Consider the following 23370-nt stretch of genomic DNA (forward strand, 5'->3'; position numbering starts at 1 on the left):
GGAACTGGGCCCCCGTCGGGCTATGGGACTCGGGCTGCAGCCTTCGTTGCCTTCACCGGCTGCAGCTAGGAGGGTGCTGGAGGTCCGGGGTGAGGCCGGGCGGCAAGTGCCCTCTTGGGCATGTGGGGTCCTGCCTCGTCTGGCCGAGGTGGGCATTGTTTCCCGGGCTGTGCGGTGCCTGGAGGTAGGGACGGAAGTGGCGCCTCCACCCTCAGGACCCATTCCCGGCCTACCGAGTCCCTCGGTGTCCGATACAAAAGGCATTTTCGGCTGGGTTTTGCCCAGAGCCGGTAGCGCTCGTGGCGCGGAAAAGGGTGAACATCTGGAGGGGAGGAGCAGGGGGCTGGGCCGCTTAGGGGGCACATCTGCGCTAAGTAGGGCACGTGCTCCGCTGGGGGCTGGGGTGAGCCAAGCAGACAGTGCCCAGGCTCTGGGTTGATGGGCATCACCTAAGACCCGGGAAGATGGGCCTTCCCCCTACAGTCTGGGCAGCTGCCCTTACCTCCCGCTCCCAGGGGGTGTCTCCTATTCCTTGCTTCCTTCTGGGCAAGCTGGGAGCAGGTGTGGAAATTCCAGGGGGAGGTGGCTAGTGGGGCGGAGGGGAGGGGAGGAGGTTGTTGAGCCTGCTCTGGAGTCAATGGCAACGTGCAGGCTTCAGCTCGCAAGGGCAAGCCATCCTGTCCGTGCGGGGGCACTGGGCGGGCACAGCCTCTGGGGGCCCTGGTTCTCCTTGAGTCGTGTCAGCCACAGGCACCTTTCCACTTAGGCACAGGCACAGTGATGCATTTCTGTGCCAGTTAGAACGTGTCGTGGAGGTGAAGGAGCCAGTAGGCTCCCAGGAGCCTTTTCAGCATCCAGCCCCAGCATCTTAGGCTACTGGCATCTGCCTTTCTGGGTCCGTGTCCGTTTTACCGTTGGCGAGTTGGCACTTCTTGTGCGGAAGGGCACAGGTAGAATGATGTCTTCCCTTTCCTCCTTGGTTCCTGCAAGCAAGGAGCCCAAGTTATCCTAACTCCTGCCCAAGGTGGTGTGACGTTTAACTGACACCTAACACCTTTCCCAGAGCACCCCTCCCACATCCCAATTAGAACCACTAGACCTTCCTTGTCCATCAGCCCAGCGCTGTTCTACAGTGCATCTCCACCACGGTCTGCACCTGGCTTCCTGCCCCGGCTGCTAAGCCCAGCCTAAGGCAGGACCCCCCCCACCCCGCCACCCCAGCTTTTCACTGATGGCTATGGTGCCCCAGGGGACCAGGCGTTCCCTGGCAGGAAGATGCATCCAGGCCAGAGCTCGGTGCTGGGTGCAGCCACTGCGTCTTTGAAAATCTCCATTCCCATCTTTGTTATTATTGTCTGTCTGGGCGGCAGGCTACCCGGTTTGCTGCCTTCCTCCCTCCTCCGGCCCCCACCTCCGGCTGTCTCCCCCCAAGAACATGCCCTTCTCTGCGCTTTCCCTGGCAGGGGTCCGGACCCTCTGTTCTCGCATGCGGGGGCTTGTGTACGTACCCCATTTTGTGTGCATGTGTTGGTTGTCCGGGAGCAGGAGAGACGGCAGGCAGCCCGGGTCTCTGAGTGTGTCTGCCCTCTTGAGAGCAAGCGGCATGCATGTCGTGTTTACCTTCTACCGCTGGGAAGCCCGCACCAAAAAGCCAGCAGGCGCTTGGCTAGCAATCTAGCCAGAGTGGGGCTTCACTAAGATGACCTCGGAAACATCCTGTGCAGCCTGGTCTCAGGTTAGCCTTGTTACATGGAAGGGGAGGGGGAGGGGGAGGGGGAGATCTAGTCGGGTTAGAGAGTGAAACTACAGATCCGTTTCTGGAAAATGTGAAAGGCAGCAAGAGGAGATGAATGTCATTGGCAGTGGTGTGGAATTGTCTTTAAAATTTTCTGTAAACAATCTGTCCTGGTGGCCTCTGGTACCAGAAGGGAGCCCAGATTTCCCTTGAATACTCAGGGAGACTGGGTTTGAATCCCCCTACCCTGTCTAGAAGCTAAAATGGGCTTTCAGGACTGGGGTCTTGGTTTGTTGCTTTGTTCAGGAATCGATTTGCTGTTGGGTGAATGGGTGGATGTTTCTTTGGGGCAGTTTCTGGAGTCATTATTCTTGGAAGTTGAGTAACATCAACTGTGGTGAACCTACTCTCACCCCCTCATTTCACGGTCAAACCTGGGTGAGTGGAGAGGTGCCTCCTTATTCGTGTGGGGGTTGTGCTGCCCAGGTGCAGTAGAAAGAACAGAGCAAGGAGAGGTTGAATCCCCTCTCCAGGCTCTCCCACACGCCTGTGCCTGTCCTGGGGTAAATACAGAGACTCGAAGCAGGGAGTGGATGTGAGACAAGGACTGCGGGAAAGGGAATAGAGGCTTCCAGGGTTGCACGTATGAGCCCTGATCCCAGTGGCCTTCCACGTAGATGACAGTTTAGGGCTATCTGGTCAGTTCCTTCAGTGTAACTGGGTGAATCTGTGGTTTGTATGACTGCTAAAGAGGTGTTAATGCATGTTGTCCGTCTGCTCTGCTTTGCTGTGTTGGACAAGTCAGTTTTTTGTTCTGGAATTCTCCACCCAGAGTCTGGAAACCAGGTGGTTCTGTGCTGGAATCTTTGGGATTCTTGGGAAGGAAGTTTGCCCGAGGTGTGGGCTGCTACTGTTTGGTCCTGAGGCTTGGGTCAGGCCAGCAGGGACTTGAGGGCTTAGGGCTATGGGACAGGTTTGAGCCTTTGTACTTGCTCTACTGAAAATGGCTCCAAGGGGAGGTTCCTAATGGTCTCCATGATCTCCGGGTCTCTCAGGCACCAATTTCTCCTTTGGAGGCTTTGGCAGGAAGCACTGGGGACAGATAATCATTTCTCCTGGATAGCTGAGATGAGTGCTGGCCAGAGCGCTTTCCAGGTGAGCAGGTTGCTGGCAGAGCACTTCCTCTTGCTGGCTGGAAGTGTTGCTGCTTCATTTACAGGGTGGTTTTAATGTTGGTAAAAGCAATAAAAGATACGGTGGCTCTGCCTTCCCCGAATCAAGTCCCTTGCTCATTCATTGATGCTTCTGAGCTAGGAGATCAGTTGACATCTTTATCCCCCCTTCTCCTGCGCCCTACATATTCAGTGAGTATGTCTCCTCCTGCCCCATCTTCCACACCCCACTATCTTTGGCTTAGCTTGGAAGTGTAGATGGTCAGGTGCAGCTAGGCAAGGCCGGTGTGTGTGCAGTTAGAGCTGCACTGTCCACCCCAGGGAATGTACAGACCTTAGTTTCCACATCTGAAAGTTACTCACGGAGGGATTCCCAGGTATGTAGAACCCAGGGAGGGGGGCAGGTAATTGGAAGTTGGGGGTGGGTTTTTTTTTTTTTTTTAATTGTCAGGTTGGTGGCAAGCACCATAACCTGCATTTTCTTTCTTTTTTTTTTTTTTTTTTTTTTTTTTTTCCGGAGCTGGGGACCGAACTCAGGGCCTTGTGCTTGCTAGGCAAGCGCTCTACCACTGAGCTAAATCCCCAACCCTGGGGGTGGGGTTTTTTACAGGGATCCCCAACTGGCCCTGAGTAGGCAGATATGAAATCTATTTCCAGGGGTGAGGTCATCGTTGGAGGAAGAAACAGGAAGCTAGGTGAAGAGGAGGTGGAAGGCAGAGCCTGTCCTGTTGCTGTGCCTTTATAGTCTCAGGGCTGGCATCCAGGCCTGGGCTTTGCTGGTTCCTGTCCTGCTGAGCACAGCAATGGGAGGTCAGGTCCCTGTCTGCATTCCTTTTGAACTGGTCAGTGAAGAATAGTGACTGTGAGATGCAGATTGGAGAGCTCCGAGATATACCAGGAGTGTGTGTGTGAGCTTTGGCTTGGAAGCAATCCCTGGAGGAAGGCACCTGGGCTTTGGGAGCCTCATTTTGTACATCTGCAAAGTGAGCACAATGACAATTATGATGGAGATACTGGTATCTATACAGTCAATACTTAATCACAAGCTCCTGTCTCATTTCATGCTGTTTCCTTAGCATTTAATACTGGGTCTCACACATTTCTTAAATGTTCCTAAAATTTGATAAGTTAAAACATAATGTGTGAATGGTCGGAGGAAGCCATTTTGTTTGGTAGGCCTCAGTTTTCTCATCTGTAGACTGGACTAACGGTCACTCATGGTATCATTCCAGAGTTCTAGAGAGCTTGTAGATGCTGCCGCTCCTGATAGCAAGAACTGAGTCGTAATGGAGAGGGATGTTGACCTGGAACAAAGCAAAGCAAGAGGCCTGGGAGAGGGTCCTTCTTCCCAGCCATGCCTGGGAGTGAAGATCTTTCCTGTGTGTTTTACAAATCTATTCTAAATGCCCATTGTTCCAGCTCCTTCTGAGCCATCCTTATTTTAAATCATCTAGCATTTAGGTTCACCTTTTCTTTATTAATTTAAAGCCTTGTGCATTCATTTTTGTGTGCACCTCTCATCTCATAAGATGTTTTAGAATTACTAAGTCAAAGAATATGAAGTTTGAGGTTTTGACCAAAAAAAGTAAAAAGCTCATCAAAATCCTGTCATGGCTTATTTCCTGCCAGTGAGCTTTGAGAGTGACCACCTGTTGGCTTTCTTCATACCCTCTAAGAGATGAGTTGTCTGTCATTAAAGTGGTCTCTTTCATTTTGGAGAGACAGAAATACGACATTTCTTTATTTGCATTAATTTGCTTGTTAGTGGCTGAGTGCTGGCTGCTCTCCTGAGTCAAGTGGCCAGTGGTGGTGTTTCCTGGAAACTCACCTCTTCTGTCCTTGTGTTCTGAATTTTCCCACAGGGCCCTTTGCAGGACTTTCAGTTACCCTCTCCTGCCTTCCTCAGCACCGGGAGGCCTTATGTGGGTGGGCCTCCATGTTATATGAGCTCTAACAGGAAATTCATTAACTCCTGGTGAGAAAGCTCACCTGGTTCTCATCTCTTTCCTCCTCTCCTCCTCCCTCCCTAACATTAGGGAATCAGATTTAATTCTTAACCCATAATCATTATGAAGAAGTTCTATCTAGGGCATCTGTCCTTCAGAGTACAAAGTCAGAAAAGGGGCTGAAAGGTCTGGGAAACTGAGGCCATGTAACCAGTCAGGCCTTTTGTAGTCAGATTGCCTCCCTATGCGGCATCTACTTGGGGCCTCTTGAGCATAGGCGGGCCTAACCAGAGCCTTGTGCATGGTCCTGAGCCTCATCTCCAGAGGAGAGGGAAGGCACAGAATACAACCTGGATGCATGGAACAGCCAATTTATTTTTGCTTTCTCATTTTTATTGCCTTCCTTTTATATCCGCAGCTCCCTTGTGTGCCTTCTAGAGATCTGGAGCTGGGTAATATTTTAAGGAATGGTGGAAATTAGCTAGTGATCAGCCCCAGGCTGCCCAGTTGAAGTTTCAGAGGCTGGGTAAGCCTTTCTTTGAACAAGCACACTCATATCTGCCTACTCTTCATATATTTTGCAAGTGTGCATTTGTCCTCAGGAAGGTGTATGTGCATGGCGTGTAAGTATTTTTGTGTATGTATTTTAAATAAGCACATACATAAAACATTTACAACAGATCAGTTCGGTTGTTGGATTAGACCATCTAAAGTTTTAAGACTTCATAGGTCAAATATAGGCAAATGGTTCAATCTAAATACTCAGTAAGTGTTGGCTACTGTGTATTATTATGTATTTTCTTCTTGTGTCTTTTGTGTTTACATATACTCTGTGGTGTCCAGGTGTGTTTGTGTGTGTGTGTGTGTGTGTGCGTTTTCTGTGTCTGTGTGTCCATGTGTACATTCCCATCCACATACACAGTTCTTTCTGGGCATGTGGACATGCGGGTTCATTTTGTAACAATCTGCCTAGCTTCTTGGGGGTTACTTACCCAGCCTCAGCCCTTTGACTCCCTCTCAGCCTCACTTGCTAAGGAGAGCCCAGGTCCTGGTGACAACCAGCATTGTGGGTACCATGGGACTGCTCTCCCCAAGTAGCCTTGTCTATTTCCAGGCCCCGATCAGAGGCTATGCAAATTGACTCTTTAATGGAATTCCTTTGCAAAATATTATTTAAACCAGAAAGTTAATTACCGGGCTCTAATTAACGGCTATTTCTGAAGACCACAGAAGCAAACTAGAGATCATAGAGAGACTGAAAAGGCAAGGAGGAAAACCATGTACCTCCCTGGTTGGCATGGTGCCTTCCCGGGTGGCAGCCTGTGTTTGGCTTTTCCCCACACGGAGTTGTCAGCCCTATTCTCTTTGAGAATGTGAAGGACAAAAAACCCCTTCCCCAGAGGACCTCTGGAGGTTTCAGATTTCTGCTGCCCATGAGTCTGGAAGGGGGCCCCTGAATAGCATCCCGTTGGGAGGAACCGTGTGAGTGGGAATGAGCAGCAGGCCTGGTTGAACTGAAGCTATCCCGTCCTCAGAGCCCCCAGATGGCATGCCTGAGACTTGCCTGCCCTCTATATAGTCACTGGAGTTTCTTCAGTGATATGGGCCCTTTCCCTAGTCATCCCATGGGAGGGGCACATTCCCTTACCCCAAGCAGAGGCCTAGGTAGTTGCTGTGGCCAAATCCAGCAAGAGCTGGCTTCTTGCCCTCAGACCCCTTCAGTACGGAGTCTCCTGTGGTCCCTGAGTAAGGTGAACCTGGACTTGGTCATGTGCTGTCATCTGTCCCTTGGACGATGTAGATGAGCCATCTTTCTCAGTAGCCCATCATCACCCTATGTGCCTCTTACCTAAGAAAAACTCAGAGGTGGCTCTCTGTTACACATGGCATGGAAGCTGTCTGCCCACCCCTGCCATGTCTGCTTTCCCATTCCCTCCTGAATTAGAGAGTGGCTGAGCTTCATGGGCCTGTGGCTGTCCACCCCATGTGCTATTCTGCATGTACATTAAACACTTTTCTTGGAACTTGGGATGGAGGTACTTGTGGAAACCATCACTTATGCACTACAAATCCTGTTTACGCTAGGCAGCTAGTGGGATAAGTTCCCAGGAGAGGAAGTAAGAGAATGTCCAACCTGACACCCTTCCTGGGGACTCTGTACGGTCTTAGGCTAAGTGATCCCAATCCTGATTCTGGCAGGACGCCAAGAATGCCTTTGCCTGCTCAAGAGGCCTGCATGCCTCTGGCTTCTGACAGCCCTTCTGAGGGGTGGGAGCAGGAGGGGTGCTGGTGTGACTAAGCTGACAGTGCTGTGTCCTGAATGGAAATATTTACTATTGTCAGTGGGTAACTTTGCATATGCCGAGAGATGGGCCAGTGGACAGCCTCAGGGTCCTGCTCCTTGTACTGTCCCCCAAAAGGTAACCTGGGGGTCTTTTGCTAACCACCTGCTGGCAGTCATGGGTACCTTGGGGCTGGTGGACAGGCTGGAGCAGGGGCTGCAAGTGTCACAGGCATTGGCTTTGAGTTCAGCTTTCTCATCTCTTGGGACCATGGTGTATGTAGTAACCGACATCTTCCACCATCTTACCTGCCAGGGGTGTTGTTGTAGTGCTTCAGTCTCCCTCCTCCTTTTTTTCTAGTGGGAGGCTCACACTCGGGATCTGGGGTGCTCTTTAGACCTCTCTTAACTCCCCCTTCTCTGTTAGCCCCCCTGCCTGCTGTTCTGACCTGTCTTGAGCAAGCAGGGCTCTGCTTGATTGTACAGTCAGCCCAGCCTGGTGGTAAAAGAGCACACTGGGCAGGGGTGTAGATGATACCAGGGTAGCACACGCCCTAATGTGATGTGACATTGTCACAGGGACCTTTCATGCTGAGGGCAGTGAATTAGTGTAGCCTCTCCCTGTGCCCACTGACTAAGGGGAAGTTAATTTCATGCTCTGTCTTTTTGACATTCATAATCAGAGCGTCGTATTGCAGCTGCAGATTGTTAGCACGTGAAGAATGGCCAAGCCTCAACAATTACTGTTTCTGGCTGGGGAGGAGATTTATTAATGGATTGTTCCTCCCTTCCCCCACCCCAAACCCTTTCCTTTATGCCTTCTTTCCAGCCCTGGCCCCACCCCATCCCCCACCCTTAGAAGGTAGTCAGGAAACTCAGTTCCAAAAAAAAAGTGGCTGGGATGGAGTTTGTCTTAGATGCTCATGCTCCAGGTAGAGGAAGAGTCATCAGAAAAAATACAGGTTCTCGGGCCCCACCCAAGACTTGCTGGATGACTCTCTTTATTGAATAACTGTGTTTCCTCAAAGTCTGAGAACTATTGCCAAAGTTGAGAACCCCTGTAGAGGGGCAATGGTTGTGACCCAGCTGGTAGCTTATGTAGCATGCCTGGTGCTATGTTTTTGACTCCTCACAGCAAGGGGGAGGGGGTATTGCTTCCCATTTTACAGATATGTAAAACTAAAGCCCAGTGTGTGTGTGGCCTTATATCACTCTTGAGGGGGGCACCCTGCTCAGGTAGTTCATTCCCTGGCCAGAGCCCAGACAGATTTATCCTCATCTGGTCCTGCCATTTGCTTTAAGGCAGTAATGCTTTTTGAAGGAATTTCCCAAACAAGGAGCCCTCTTGTTAGAAAGAAGCTCAGGGTCAACAGATGAGACCAGCACTTGTGGAAGTGTCTCCAGAAGGCACTTGCTCTTCTGTTGTGGTGACTTTCTCACACTCGTGTTTGCTATGGGACCCCCACTTTGTTTGGAAAACATAGTTGTGCCAATCAATGCTCTGGGCTGCCTGGAGGGGCTTGGGTGAACCAGGCATTGAGACCCTGGTCAGCAGGCGAGTAAGCTCAGAGAGGGAGAACAAACCTGGAGCTGTACTTGTCTCTAGCTCCAGGTCCAGTACCGAGCCCTTGCCGGTCACCAGGGCTCAGTCTTTACTCCAGTGTGGTTCTAGGTGTGAAGCCGAGGTGCGGAGAAGTGACTTCACTCACCATGACAAGTGGCAGCCATGCTATTCATTAAGTCAAAAGCTCCTGGGGCACGACGTGCCAGTGTTTTAGGGCTGGGGGCGTCCTACCCTCGCCAGAGAGCTCTTTCAGCACAGCCTATATAGGGGAGTGTGGCTGCCAGAGTTTGTACCAGCTCACCTATGAATGGTGGGTGAGGGAGAAGGTGAGGGGATGTGGCTTGAGAGGCAAGATCTTGGCATTTGTAGCCGTGGTCCCATACCTCAGGCTCTAGCCCCTATAGTTCCCATGCTACCACATTCTGAGGAGTCATGTGTCTGTCTGAGGCCCCAGTGCCACCTGCTGTTTCCCTCTGAGCCTCAAATTCCTTGTTTTAGCAAAGCAGGCCCAGGATTCCTGGAGGACAGGCACCCTGGAAGGGCCAGCAGGTAAAGTCGAGGCTTCCGTTCATTGCGTTTAGGTTGTGAAGCCCCTGGGGCTTAATGGACCATTGTAGCTGGGCAGGATGCAGATGTCTGTGACCCTGCTGTCTATACAGCAGGCTTCTCTTGGTGCTGGGATGGCCCCACCCACTACCATCAAGTAGCTACTCAGGATTGGCTATGCTGTTAAGTATCTCTGTGTTTCATCCTTTTGAAGCACATGGATAGGAGCCACTACTATCCCCACCTCACAGTCAGGCCCTGTCTGTAACTTCCTGGTTCTTGTCTTCTTGGGACGGACTGATTAACCGTAGCTGTTGGGGGTGCTAGGTAATTGGCTTTCACAGTACCCCACTCCCCGAGTCTGAACATGGATGTGGCTTTGGTTATTGCCTTGGGGGATCAGGACAGAGATTATGATGCTGGTGGGTGTTAGCCTCTTGCTCGCTTTACTCTGGGTCTGTAAGAGTGGTGAAGTGCTGAGAGCTCGCGGAGCGGGCTGCAGGCCACAGGCCTGGTCCAGGTTACCTGAGGTGGTCTCATCTTTGCCCTAGAGTTTAGGGCATGCAGCTTTGGTGCTCTACATAGGGGTCATGAAAACCTACTCTGAGGGATTTCAGAGCCTGTGGCCAGCTGCCTGCAGGGAACTTGGTGACATATACTGTCTCTCCAGACTAGGAGAAGGATCTGCTCTCCTGTCTGCCGATAGGAATGTTTCCCAAGCTAAGTTCCTTTCAGAGAGTACCATATTCTTTCTGATGGTAATGGGTTGGGGATGAGGGATTTCGTAGCCTAAAGCCATCGGGTTCGGGGGTGACCTCAGAATTGGTTCCAGAGGCTCCTAAATATGGGACTACACATTGTCTTCTGCAGGGGACATTTGTTTCTTTCCCTCAAGGGTAGAGCCTTTTGAGAGTTCCTGCAGTAAAACAGCAGTTCTACTTTATCTAATCCTGGGCTTCCTGCCCCCACCCCAACCCCGGAGCAGCTGGAGACATCTGCAGGAGTGTTCTGCAGAACGTCATTTGGTAAACATTAGCTTGAGGTGTTCCCTCTCGGCAGAAGCATGTTTTTAAGACGGAACTTTGGATGCATTCCCTGCCTTCAGGACCTGCAGGAGTGAACATTGCATAATGGCGTTGCTGGCTCAAGTGGCAGGGTGACGTGTTGGAAAAAGTTATTATAAGGTACTCAGAGTTGCTTTTCAAAGCAGTTTCCAAGTCTCGTGTGTGTGTGTGTGTGTGTGTGTGTGTGTGTGTGTGTCTGTCTGTCTGTCTGTCTGTCTGTCTGTCTGTCTGTCTTTCAAGAGTTAGTGGCTTGACCAGTTCTAATCTTAGCTAGGATATTGGGAGTTGTTGTCCCTTTTGTGGGCTGAGTGACTCCTCTACACGCAACTGCTGTGGCTCTGGGTCTCCCATCCCCCTCAGGCACTCTCCGTGGAAGGAAGTAGTTGGGCAGAGGCAGTCCACAGATTTGCATAATTGTACTGTCCTCTGAATAATTAATAAAGCACTGTCCTTGCTGGGAGCAAAATCTGCGCCATTATGGATGGGTCTGCTACAAACGGTTTTTCAGGAGCTCTTCCTGAGGATCCAGTGGTTCTTGGTGTCCTTGACCTTTCCAGGAGCCCCTTCTCTAAGAGAAAAATGGGGACACTGTGTGTTTTGGGGAGTTGTCAGTGTTCTAACCAAATGCCCCTCAGGCTGGCCATGCACCTTCTGGGATCCACAAATGGGAGCTTTGGTACTTATGGGTTATGTGTTTGTCAGACATGTGGCTAACTGAGGTGGGGATCTAGCCCCGTTTACTGGAAGCTGAAAGGTACTACTTGCCTATGGCTAGGACAAGGAGGAAGGGAGTCATATCTGCTTTGCATCCTCTTCCTGAATTCCAGTCTCTCAGTTTCTGGACTTCAAAAGTAGCCTGGAGGAGAGTCCTTTTGAGAGTTCCAGGCCTTTTTATTGCCTCTTGTTGAAGTGAATGTTCCTTCTGGTATGCGATTTCTTGCTTCTTCCCATTTCTTCCCTAGAAATGGAAGTTGAGGCTTGGAGCTGTCTTGACATGCTGCTGGACTTAGGGAAAGCCTGTTCTCCAAGCCTGGGTGTGCTTGCCTCACTTCCCAGTCTGAGGTGAAAAGAGGGACAGGGCTGAGGCAATCCCATTGAACAAGCAGTGAGCCAGAGGAAGTCAGTTTCTTTAAGACTTGATTCCTTAACGTGAAGTGCTAATGTGTGTCTGAATCTGCAAGAGGGAGTACAGGCTGCTTTGCCTCCTGCCCACACTGACTGCACAGTATCTGTCTGCATACCCCTAGAATGAGACACCCTGTTCATAGGGTGCTATATAGCTGAACATGCCGGCCCTGACACACCCCTACTCCTTTTATGAGCTTGCCTTATATGTGGATAGTATGCGCTCTCTCTCTCTCTCTCTCTCTCTCTCTGTGTGTGTGTGTGTGTGTGTGTGTGTGTGTGTGTGTGTGTGTGTGTGTGTGTGGTGAGGTGTGAGAAAGTGCATGTGTACATACTGGATCATCTACCTTGACTTTCATACCAGGAATCCTCCCATTTTACAGATGAACTAGAGAGGCCCAGAGAGAGAAATTATCACACCCAGAGGCACAGAATTTGCATGTCAAATTTACATTCACCAGCTGGGCCTTGGGCTCTTTCCCTTGCAGCTACCAAGAACCATGTGCTCCCTGGATAAATGTCAGTCTGTTGGCTAGGGTGGGGACCTGTTGCTTCTCCAGCTGTCTTCTCCACTTGTTTGGAATGTCTAGGGGTGGGAGATTAGGAAAATCTTCGTTTAATAGTTTTCCCACTGTGGGGTTGGCTTTGGCATCTTGTGTCAGTGTGAGCACAAGGCTACCAGATGCTCTGCTTATCTGGCTGTTCCTGACAGTCTACCTTTTCTTCCTCTTGCTTTGGGTTTTGGATGGGTCAGGTATTTTGAAATGTCCTAAACTATGAGGAATTTGTCTGAGACTGTGGTGGCGGAGGGAGTAGTAGTATCCAGATGGCCTGTCTCCCGTCAACCCTTTCTGATCCTAGAGATTGGACAGGCTGCCTGAAGTGGACATGGGTGGGGATGGTACCGAGGTGGAGGTATGAGTCAGGATTTGGACCAGCTGTTTCATATATCTGGAACTGGAATGGAATTTCCATTCTCATCCCATTGAAAACAAGCAATACCAGGCCTCATGATGAGCAGAATTCTGCTTTGACACATGGACCTGTGTCTGGACCAGACCCCATTTTCTTGTGTGATGAGACAGGTCCCTTGGGGTTTCGAGGTCTACCTGAGAATTTGTATGTGATCATTCTGTCATATCATGTTATCATTCTGTTATTTAGTGGATAATGTTTGAGACCCCAGAATCCTGATGGTAGATCCGCATCAGCACCCCCAGGGTTTACCCCATCATGTAGGAAGAGAAGGACCAAGACAAGTAGGAAATGATGTTTGTGCTGACATTTCTTCCACTTAGAAAATCAATATTCTGTGGTCTGCCTAATTGCTCTGTTGCTGCTAAATGAGTCATTATGGAAGGAAAATAGCAAATGCATTGTGAGATTAATGGGAGAAAATAGTTGGCAAATGACTTTGGTTTGCTTCCGAAACTCTGAGAAGGTGTTACTATGAGAAATCTGGAGAGCCGTGCAAGTCTATGTTCCAGGCCGTGAGGAGTCAGCAGCTATTGGGTGGTGAGGTGTTAGAGGTGCGACAGGTCTAAGATCCCTGCTAGGCCAGGACACCGCAGGGACTGGAGCCTGTACAGCACAGTCACTTTGCTGGCCTGGTCTTGAGGGGAGGGTCACTGTTCAGGTACGGTCACTGGTCAGGTGTCAGGCAAGGCTGGGAGATGTCATGGTAGTAAAACTAACCTCAGCCTCTCTCCTAGTGAGGGAGAGAGGCTGGGGTAAAAGTGTCTCACAGGCAAATTATAGTCCTAGTGGCAGAGTTTGATCTGGTGGGGGTGGGGTAGAGACAGTGAGTTAGTTCCTAAAGCTCCCCGGGCAGGTACTATCCTGTGGTCTGGATACCAGGGACTGTGTGACCCTAAACCTTAGACAGCCTAAGAATATACTTCTTGCAATTGTGGAAACCAAGGCCGAAGGCAGCTAAGGACTTGCCGAAAGTCAGATAGCCCCTAAAAGCAGGCTGGGTTTAGACCTGGACCTGTATGCTCCCAGTCCAAAGGGATGCTCCTCTGCTGCAGGAGACTGGCACCTAGAGTCAGAGCTTCATTCCTGCAATAGGGCTGGCAGCCAGCTGCCTAAGACTGTTGAGCTGGGGGGGTCTGAGAATATGCCAGCACAGTGTTGACCTCAGCATCCCTAAGCCAGACTTTTCTTCCTTACTCTGTCTTTAATGGCAGCGTGACAGTTTGGTGCTGTTCTAAGTGCTGAGAGTCTTAAAGAATCTTGAAAAGACTGTAAATAATGTGTCTCTCCCTCACAGGAGAGGAGTGTTTACTCCTTTAGTACTCCAGCTCACCTGGGGCTATTGGTCTGTCTGCAGAGGGGGTGGAGGAGGAGGTGTGGTCAGCTGATCATGGTTGGGGATCTCTGGACTCCCCAAGGTTTCAGAAGTGGCAGCAGCAGATGGGAGAATTGGCCTTTTCTGTGACACCGACTAAGAGATGTTGAGAGTACCAGAGGCCATGCTGCCTGCCCTGTCTTCTGGAGATAGTTGAGTGTCTTCATGCTGGAGAAACTGGGCAAAGAACCCTAGCCCGGAATGGCCAGATCCTTGTGTCTGAGGTCCACTCTGGTGTGTGTGTGTTCCCATCAAGTTCTAAGTACTCCAGGGATCTGCTCAAGCATCAAGATCCAGAGAGTAGCCCTGGGTCCCTCCTCTCCACAGTCCAGGCCTCTGGGGCATGGGGAGTGATGGTGTTGTATGCTGGTCTTCCTAGGTGCAGAATTACCAGTCTACGGACTAACCTAGTGCTGGGTGTGCAGGGCCTGCTTGCCACAGGGAGCCAGGCCTCAGTGTGCCCCGTGGATGCAGGTAGTAGGGCTGAGCCTCTGAAGACTCAGGGACTTGCTGGTTATGCTGGCTCCTACGGCTGGCTAGATGCCAAGCAAGTTTCAGCCCCAGCTTGGGTTTGATTAGCCCCAGCTTAGTCTGATTCTTTGTCCCTTGCCCACCATAAACTACAGCCCTCCATGGCTGGAGGCTAGGTGTTTCTGTGGGTTGGTTAAAGAGCCCAACTAGGGCTCTTCCACTCTCATTTCATTTTCCGAAATCCTGCTTAGTTCTGTGAGTAAATAGCGAAGCAGGGATGGGACGCCCAGCCTTACCCAGCACTCCGTGTGCTGCCATAGGGGCACTGAGGCAGCAGCTAGGAGGGGTGCTTAAGGGCTCCCATCTGGTCTTCTCCTGCCTCTTTGGAGCCAGACCTCTTCCTCTCCTGATGAACACTGACCAAAAGCAGCTTTGAGAGGAGATCATGGCAGGACCCTGAAGTGGGAACTGAGGCAGAGGCCATGGAGAATTGGTGCTTACTGGCTTGCTCTCTGGTTCATTCAACTTGCTTTTAACTTAACCAAGGACCATACCTGCCCAGGGGTGTCACTGCCCACAGAGCAGACTGAAGGAGGGAAGCATCATCTTAAGTGAGGCTCCCTGATCCCAAAGATTGTAGGGTGTCAGGTTGACAAAAACTAAGCAGCATAGCCAGCCCGCTTGGGATCTCTGTGTGATGTTTTAAGATCACATAGCAGCTCTGACTCTAGGTACCAACCTCGACGCTCGTCATAGGCTTGTTCTGGCTTTCCATAGTGACAGACTGCCAGAACCCAGGAAGATGTGAAGTGGAAGGCACCCGGTCAAGGCTTCACCCAACCACATCCATCTATGTGGTTTCTCTCTGGACCATGAGAGGATCTGAGATTCTTTCTTCTCGTTTCTGTTCCAGCCAGGCATCCCATACCCCATGCTAGTGTGTATTAGGTACCTAGCTAAGTCCAGGTAGGCAGTGGCTATCCTCAGACTCTCGTCTCAGGGTGCCCACCTGAGCAGCAGTCAGAGGGGCTGAATTTCTAGTCTCTAAGATTTGCCATGAGTAGGGAACATGAACCCCTTCCCAACCAGTGAGGTCCAGGATACTTGTCGCAGTGGTGTCAGGCAGACTGCTATGGACACATAGAACAAGCACTCCTGTGGACTGCTGCTTGTGCTCTCACCTTCTAAAGAGCACCGAGTGGTAGGTCCTTCCTAGTGTGCAGCAGTGTGTTCATAGCAGGGACTAGAAGCTTCCTTACTGGCTATGGGGCCGAGAGACAGTACTCCAGACAGAACCTGAATGCCATGGGCAGTGCTAGTTTGCTGACTTGCCTGAATCTTGGGGCAGGTTCACACAGGGTAGTGGCGCCTGTGTTGTGTGGCCAGTGGGAGGCTTCTCGGGAGCACTGCATCCTTCTAGTATAGTTTCAGAGAAAACTGTTAGAGCCCTCTGGTTGCCACTCCTGTACATGGGTTCCTGGTTCTGAGGGAGTTTGTGAGTCTGCCCTTGGGTGGGGTCAGTCCAGGCGCACATGTTTCCTACAGCACTTGGAATTCATCTTCCTGTGTCAGGTTAGACTGTACTCTGGACTATAACCACCCCACAGGCCAGTCTGGTTGGGGCCTGTTTTTCCCTCACTCTCTCCTCCCAGCTCTGCTTTTCCCTGCACCTCACTCCCACACCCCAGCAGAGGCAGGCATCCCATGTGGGAGATGTCCTGCCCATGAGCCATGGTCACTAGATTTCTCTGGCTCGGGGGCTTGCAGACCCATAGCTGAGCTTGCTGCTGCTTGTCGCCCAGAGAGAGCATGTGCTAAAGTGTTCTGCCTCTGAAGGCAGACTCTTCAGCTGCCCTGGCAACAGCTCCACACCAGCCTGTAGTGTGGCCACTGAGCATGCCTCCTGACTGGCTGCTTTCTCTGGCTTCTCAGCAGCAGTCTCTCTCAGGCTTCAGGCAAATGGTGAAAGAAAGCTCAGAGGCTTGGGTGCTCAGACTGTGTCTGCCAATGGCCCTCATGCCCTGGCCAGGAACCCACCCCACCCCCACCCTACCCCCGTGCCCTGGGCTTTCTTCTGTATATACTAGGGTGGATCTGCAGGGACAAGGGCTTCAAGGGCTTAACAGGCTTCAGAAACCTCCAGACTCTTCTTGTCTTTGTTGCCCCCCACCTTGTCCCCTGGGCTCCCCTGTTTACTCCTGCAGATAAGGGTCATTGTCAAACCCAGCTCTACCATTTACCGGTAAGATGACGATAATAGAAGTTCTCTACTGAGTCTTGAGAGGAATAGATGAAATTTACAGCAGGGTGCTCGGCATGGAGCAGGTGTTTAAGGCCAGTAAGACACCATCATGCTGTGTCCCCCTCCCTTGTGTCCCCTCTCTCCAGATGCCTTCTGCTCTACCCATCCTTTAAGCCCCCACCCTTTTGCTTAGAGCTTGCTTCCTTGATGCCCCTGCCCAGCCTTTTTAGCTGTTCATTTGAGTCTTTATTGGATCTGCTCCTTGATAGTAGTAGGGCTTCCTAGGACACTCTGGAGTCCAGCTACTCCCCAGCCCTACAGATAGCACTCTGTTCCAATCTGGATAGCCACGCTGAGTTATAGGCTGTACAGGTTAGCCCCACCGAGAGGGACACTGGGGCCAGGTGTGGAAGGGATGTGCCCAGTGGAGCACTCTCGCCTGCTTCTTCCTACTTCTGTCTGGCACAGTGTGACAAGAGTCAGACCAGCTCTCAGCAGTCAGAGGTGAGGTAGTGATAGCATTTGAGGTTTGAAAGAAATAAGTCTCTCAGGTGGCAAAGCACAGACAGGACACTGAGACAGACAGACGGAATCTGGAGCCCTTTTGTCTTCTTGAACAGGCTGTGGGAGGTGCAGAGGGAGCTTAGTACTGGGAGAGTGGGAACCAGTTCTAAAGGCAGTAAGCAGGTAAGGAGAGGCGAAGACAGACTAGGGGAGGAAGGGGATGGCCCTTGCAGGCCCCTGTGTGCCAGCTGCTTTGGTTTTGGAATTGGAAGCGTGAGAGGCGAGCTTGCTTCGGTGCTGGGCAGAGTGTGGAGTGCTGGCTGAGCTGTCTCAGGTCTCGAGGCTAGTGTAGAAGAGCCTCACCGCTCCAAAACCCTCTGTGGACGCAGCCTGCTGAGGACCGGCTGGCATCTCCGCTCAGCTGGGTAGGTAGTCTGTCCTCTTAAGCATGCGTGAGAACTATTGAGGGACCAAGAAAGTATGGCACATAGAGTCCCGCAGCATTTCTAGGTCCCTGCACAGACAACACAGATGTACATGTGAAACCTTCACATGGGCCTGACCTGCTGAACTAGGCCAGACCCCTGCCCATGACCATTGTCTCTGTAGCTCCTGAAGGGCAGACCCCCCAGAGACAGCCCAAAGGCCGAATGAACACATTCATGGAGCACCTACTGCATGCCATGCATGGTGCCAGGGGCCGGGATAATTAACTTGGCATGGCACTTTATGGTTCCCACAGCTCTGGATCTCGTTAGGAGGTTGATTCTCTCCAGTTGGATATTTATTTTCTTATTTTCCAAGTGAAGAGACTGAAATAAACAGGAGAGTGGCTCTGAGGTAACATCCTCAGCCACCAACAAGAGGACCAAGCCCATCCTGAGCTTTGACCTCTCTCTCTCTCAACCTGGGCTGTTGGTATACTCTGGGGACTGGCAGCTGTTTCTTCCCAAACTACAGGCTGAAATGGAGTTTCAGGAAGCCAGGCCCGCAGAGACTTGTTTCCAGGAGAACAGGACTCCTGGGGGCCACAGGAAGCACCTGCCTGGTCCTTGTCTCCACCCAGCAGGAGTTGGTTGTTGGGGACAATTGTCTGTGTTTGGGGCAAGTCTGAGGCAGAAGAACAAAGAGAAGAGCCCTGCCAATGCAGCTCTGACCTTGAAAACCCTGTGGAGTTTCATTTATTGGAAAGTAAGAGGGAAGAATTGGTTACCAGCTTCAAAGAGCGGCAGGCTTCCTGCAGTCGTTGGAAGCCTTGACTTTGTGAGTTCTTGCTGTTGAATTTCTCCTTTTCACTTTGGCTGGGGATCTGTCTGGGCTGGCCGAAGGTGCAGACAGGCCAGCATGACCGCTGCTCACCTGGGCTGGCCACTCAAAGGCCTGGCCTTCAGGCAAAGATCATATGGTGAATGGTTCCAGATGTAAACAGGCTGAAGATCACCAGCTCCTGTGTCCGCTGTTGGAGAGCCCACCTGTGGGAGGGGCCCAGGGTGAAGTGCATCGGTCCGCTGCTGGGGGCCGGACTTTGGCAAGGCAGCAGTGTGGCAATGGGGACATCCTGGGCGTGGTGAAGCAGGCTTGTCTTATTTATATGCCGTCTTCACACACACTGTGGAGGCTTTTTTGTGTGTGGGAACTGCTGTGCCCCTAGGAGGGGTTGGTCTGTTGTGGGCCCTGCCTTGCCCGTGTGACATAGGAACCCTAGCTGAGGCACTTCCAAGCTGTGGTGGCAGTTTCAGCAGTTGGTAGGTTGTGTCCTTCTGGGCTCAGAGGCGGCTGCCGGTCTTTGGTGGAAGAACTTTAGGTTTGGAAGAGAAAACTCTAAAGTTGTTTTTTGTGACATTTGAAAATTTCACATCTTTAAATGTTGGCAATTGATTCGAAATTTAAAAATGTCATGTACTGTGTGGTTAAACAAAACATGAATGTTGACCAAATACAGCCTGCCCTCCAGTAAGAATCCTTTATGGTATGGCTGGCAGGAGTCCAGGAGGCTGGGAGGCATTAGGCCAGGCCTTCTTGCAGAGGAACAGGGCAGAAACAATGGAACCCACTCCCATTTATTCAGTAGACTGTGCTTGCCTGCCTGTGGGCTGGCTTGGTCAAAGTGCTGTGCAGTGCTGCCCTGAGAGCTTCCAGCCATGTTCACTGCCCCATGGGTACTTTACCAGCCTTGCCACATAAGTAAGTTCCTTTGGCCAGGGAAGGAAGGTGGCTTCAGAGACAACCTGGTGACACCTGCATCATGAGCTTAGGCAGTGGTGCAGCTGTACAGCTGTGGGATGGCACTGTCCACACGTGTGACCTTGCTGCAGTTAGCACTTGCTCTCCTGCCAACAGGGCGGGTCCTTCCTGTGCTGCTAAGGTGGACCTTCACAGGAACCTTGTGCCCTGTTCTCCCCACCCTGCCATTGTAGGTTCCTGCTTTCAGAGCCTTGGTCACCTCTGGCCTGGCTGAGAGCTGTCCAGGCCTATAGGCATACTTTTCCTTTTTTCTTTCTCCATTGCTGTCACACCTCCTATAATCTGTGTTTGATTTGATAGAAGATCGCCTGGTGCCTGGTCCTTCAGATTGTCCTCCAGGCTTAAGAAACTTTAATTATTCCTGTATTGTATGCAAAGCCTTAGGGCCAGAGCCAGAGGCAGCTGACCCTCAAGGCATCAGACTAGTGGAGCAGCCAGGCAGCCAGGTTTTCAGTGTCAGTGTGCAGAAGCATGAAGGAGAATGGAGAATACCTCACCATTGCCCCCATATGGTCTTGAAGGGTCTGCCACCTCCAATGCTGGTATCTGAGATGGGGCTCCTGAGCTTCCCAGCCCTGCCTTCTGGGTGCTGACCTGAGGTCGGGCAGAGGTCAGGGGTGATGGGAGCCATATTAGCCAGTTCTTACTCAGAGCACACGTCTCTGCCCTCCTGTTCTCTTTTTCTACCCCCACTTATCTTTTCAGTGCAGAGATAATTAAAACCAGAAGCACTCAGCACAGATTCCCACCTCACAGAAAACACTGTCCCTGTGCCTGGACCAGATGCCATCCTCCTCCCCTCAGCTTACTTGGTCGAAAGACAGCGCAGTTTGTCCGCCCATCCAGTGAGCACTCCTGCCTCACCCACAGCCTACTGTGGAAGTTCTAAGCATTCCGGTCCATCGACGAGTGTGTGTGTTGGGGGTGAGGTGGGAAGGTCTGGAGCATGGCTTTGGAGCAGTCTCACACAGTCCAAGGCAGGCAGGTTGCCTGTCTCATTGTCTGGTGCAGACAGAACTTTCTCAAGGGATCCTTAGGATTGAATTATTTCTGTTTCTGTTCACCTGTGCGCTGCCCTGGGGACAAGGACAGACCTCAGCTGTGGGCCCTCCCTGTGCTGGTGTGGGAACAGTGCCTGCTGCTTTTGGAGGTTTGTTCCAACACAGCTTTACCCACCAGGGTCTTTGCTGCTACAGAAGGAGGCCAGGCCCAGGCAGGAGCTGGCCTGGGTTTTAGGTGGGCCATGGAGGAAGAGTTACAGGTTGTTCCCAGGAGTGCCTGGCTCGGGCGCTGGATTAAGACCAGCTGGGTAGGAAGTGGAGCACTGGGCTCTGGGTAGGGGAAGTAACGGGAGGTTCACCTTAGTCATTGCTTGGCCTGAGGCTCTGTAGTCCTGCCTGCCCTGAGTAGAGTTTAAGCAAAGTTCTTTGTCAGATGAAAAGTGTACTGGAGCCCAGCTGGTTCCTAGAGCTTTCTTGAGGGTCAGTCTCACAGCTTTGTGTGTGTGTGTGTGTGTGTGTGAGAGAGAGAGAGAGAGACAGAGAGACAGAGAGACAGAGAGACAGACAGAGACAGAGACAGACAGAGAGAATGAATTAGGGTGGCGATGAGGATGTTGGTGGTGATGGATAGTAGGATAAAGAAGAAGTAAATAGAAGATTCGCCTGTGCCTCTAGCTGACCCTAGGCTAGTCTCCCCACTTCCCTCTATTCTGGTCTTAGCATGAGAGCATGGTTTTGACTATAATTGTTGCTTATTTTTCAAATAAGGTCTCCAATATATCCCAGGGGGCCTCACGTTCTCCATCCTCCTGCCTCTGCCTCCAAGTGCTGGGTTTGCAGGTGTGGTCTTCACGCCTGGCAACACTGGATGATATTCTCTTGGAGAACTTGTGAGGGCAACTCCTCTCTATATTCCCTTGCTTTCAGCTGCACTGGTCCTGGACTCTGCACGGGCAGCTGCATCTGTCTCTGCTGTTCCCACCTCCTCCAACACTGTCCTCTCAGCCTTGTGCTTCATCTCAGTCATATGCTAATCCAAGACTAGAGTTCACATATCTTATTCCCTGTGCCTTTGTGCCTGGCCCACATTTGACCAGGAGCCTGAGAGAATAGACTATCCTACCCCTTCATGTGCCTCTGGTACCTAGGAGAGGGGCTGGTGTGGAGTCAGTGAATGAACAAACAGTTCATCTCATTTTACCCCTGAGATAGACACATGCTCTCTGAATTTTACAGTCCAAGAAACTGATTGGAGAGAAGTGGGTTCACTGGACACAGGAGGGTTGAGCAGAGTGTCCTGCTTTTAAAGCTCATTTTTTAGCCACTAGAAGCCCTTCCTGTCCCCAGCCCCTAGCTGGTCAGACCTGCCTCTTGGACAGAAAGGAATGCAAGGGTCCAGGAAGAGGTGGGCGGAGTTTTACCTTGGGAATGTGAAGATGAGGCCAAGGAGGAAGTGATTCTTAAAAAGGTGGGGTTCTGAGCATGCCAACAGGTTGCATGTTAGGGACTTTATTGAGGCTCAGGACTGAGAACTCAGCAGTGGTCCCTAAAATGTCCCCAAGGTACCAGCTACTCTTTAAAAACAAAACAACAGGAAGCTGTAGCTGTATTGCCCACCCTCCTCAGGCTCCCTGTGCTGGCTCTGGCTCCTGGCACATTTTCTGTTTCCCAGAGGAGCTCAGGCCTAGCCAGGCTTCTCAGGGCAGAGAGTACATATGTGTGTGTGTGTGTGTGTGTGTGTGTGTGTGTGTGTGTGTGTGTGTGTCTGGCCTGAGAGAGAGAGAGAGAGGGAGAGAGGGAGAGAGTCCAGCCTTGCTGTTTGCACTGCCCTCACGTCTTCTTAATCAGTCTATTTCTGGGAGCGATGACTTCATCTCCTATGATTCTCGACACAGACATTGTAAGGCAGCCATGGGAAGACTGGGCCTGGCACCATTCTCCTAATGAACTTGGTTGGGAGAGCAGTTGGTGGTAATACTCTGACTTGCTGCCTCCAAGACACCCTGCTTCCTGGGGTTGTCCTTAGATCTGGCCCACTGACCTGTAGCAGCTAGTCTACCCATCTAGTACTTCCTGTGGGTGCCCTGTGTGTATTCTGTCAGAGCACTGACTGGGAATTGGGCCCAGCCAAGGTTCCTCCTTGCCATAGGTACTTGTGCAGACCCCATCTAGGCTGTGGAAGGCATCAGTGTCAGCCTGGACTTCGCTAGCCATGGAACCCAGAGCCATACCCTAAATAACTGCAAAGAGGGTGAGCTGGGGCTCGCCCTTAAAACCTTCCAGTGATTGGTTTTGTTTCCGAGCAAACTCAAAGCTTTGGAGCATGTAGGCCAGTGTTCTATCACTTAGCCACATTCCCGCTCCTTAAAACCAGTGATTCAAATATGTATGAGCTTCTGTCTGCCTTTATGAAGTAAATGTTTGTTAATGAAATTAATAGTATAAGCAGGATTTGAGGAGGGTGGGCAGGCATAGGGAAGGGTTATTTAAACATACTTCAGACAATACTGGTTCTAGCTGCGGAGAGCACATTTGCATATGTAATGACTGCTAATTATAGGTGGCTCAGCTGCTAACAAGCTTGCCTGGCTGCACTACGTTGCTGTAGTCACCCACTCAGGACTCCGGCGTGCTTTTCACTAAAGATAACACAACAGGAAGAATACTACCTATCGAGTGTTGATCCCTTGCTATGTGCCAGACATCCTACCAAGTGCTTGGCAGGGATCATCTCGTTTAATCTGTGCAACACTCTAGTCCCACAGTCTCATGTGTATAGAGCCTGAGACTGAGGCTGAAGCTGAGAGCTGTGAGGACTCCTGGGCTGGCACAGTTAGGAGCCCGGAGAGTAATGCTGCCTCACAGATTGCCAGTGCTCTGAGGACTCCTTCTTTGAGGACACTTGATCTCTCCTGTCATCTCTAAGCCTTTTCTCTTTCGTGACCCTCTTAGAAGCCCACATTTTGCTAAGGAGGAGGCTGAGATTTGCCTTAGGAGGAAAGTAGGCCCTATATCTTCTAAAGTAAAACCAGGCCAGGCAGATGCCTTCCTCCCTACAGGCTGGAGGTGAGGTGAGGGTGGAGTCAGTCCCTCAGAAGCCCCTCCTAAAGGAGACTGCTTTTAGC

The 23370-nt window shown here is 51.2% G+C and overlaps 1 protein-coding gene across 18 annotated transcripts in view; it reads left to right on the forward strand.

The window, feature by feature from the left end:
• Dab2ip (DAB2 interacting protein) overlaps positions 1-23370 on the forward strand; it is a 171111-nt gene that overhangs the window by 101821 nt on the left and 45920 nt on the right.

This window comes from Rattus norvegicus, chromosome 3 (genome assembly GCF_021556685.1).
Source record: "Rattus norvegicus strain SHRSP/BbbUtx chromosome 3, alternate assembly SHRSP_T2T, whole genome shotgun sequence".
NCBI lineage: Eukaryota > Metazoa > Chordata > Mammalia > Rodentia > Muridae > Rattus > Rattus norvegicus.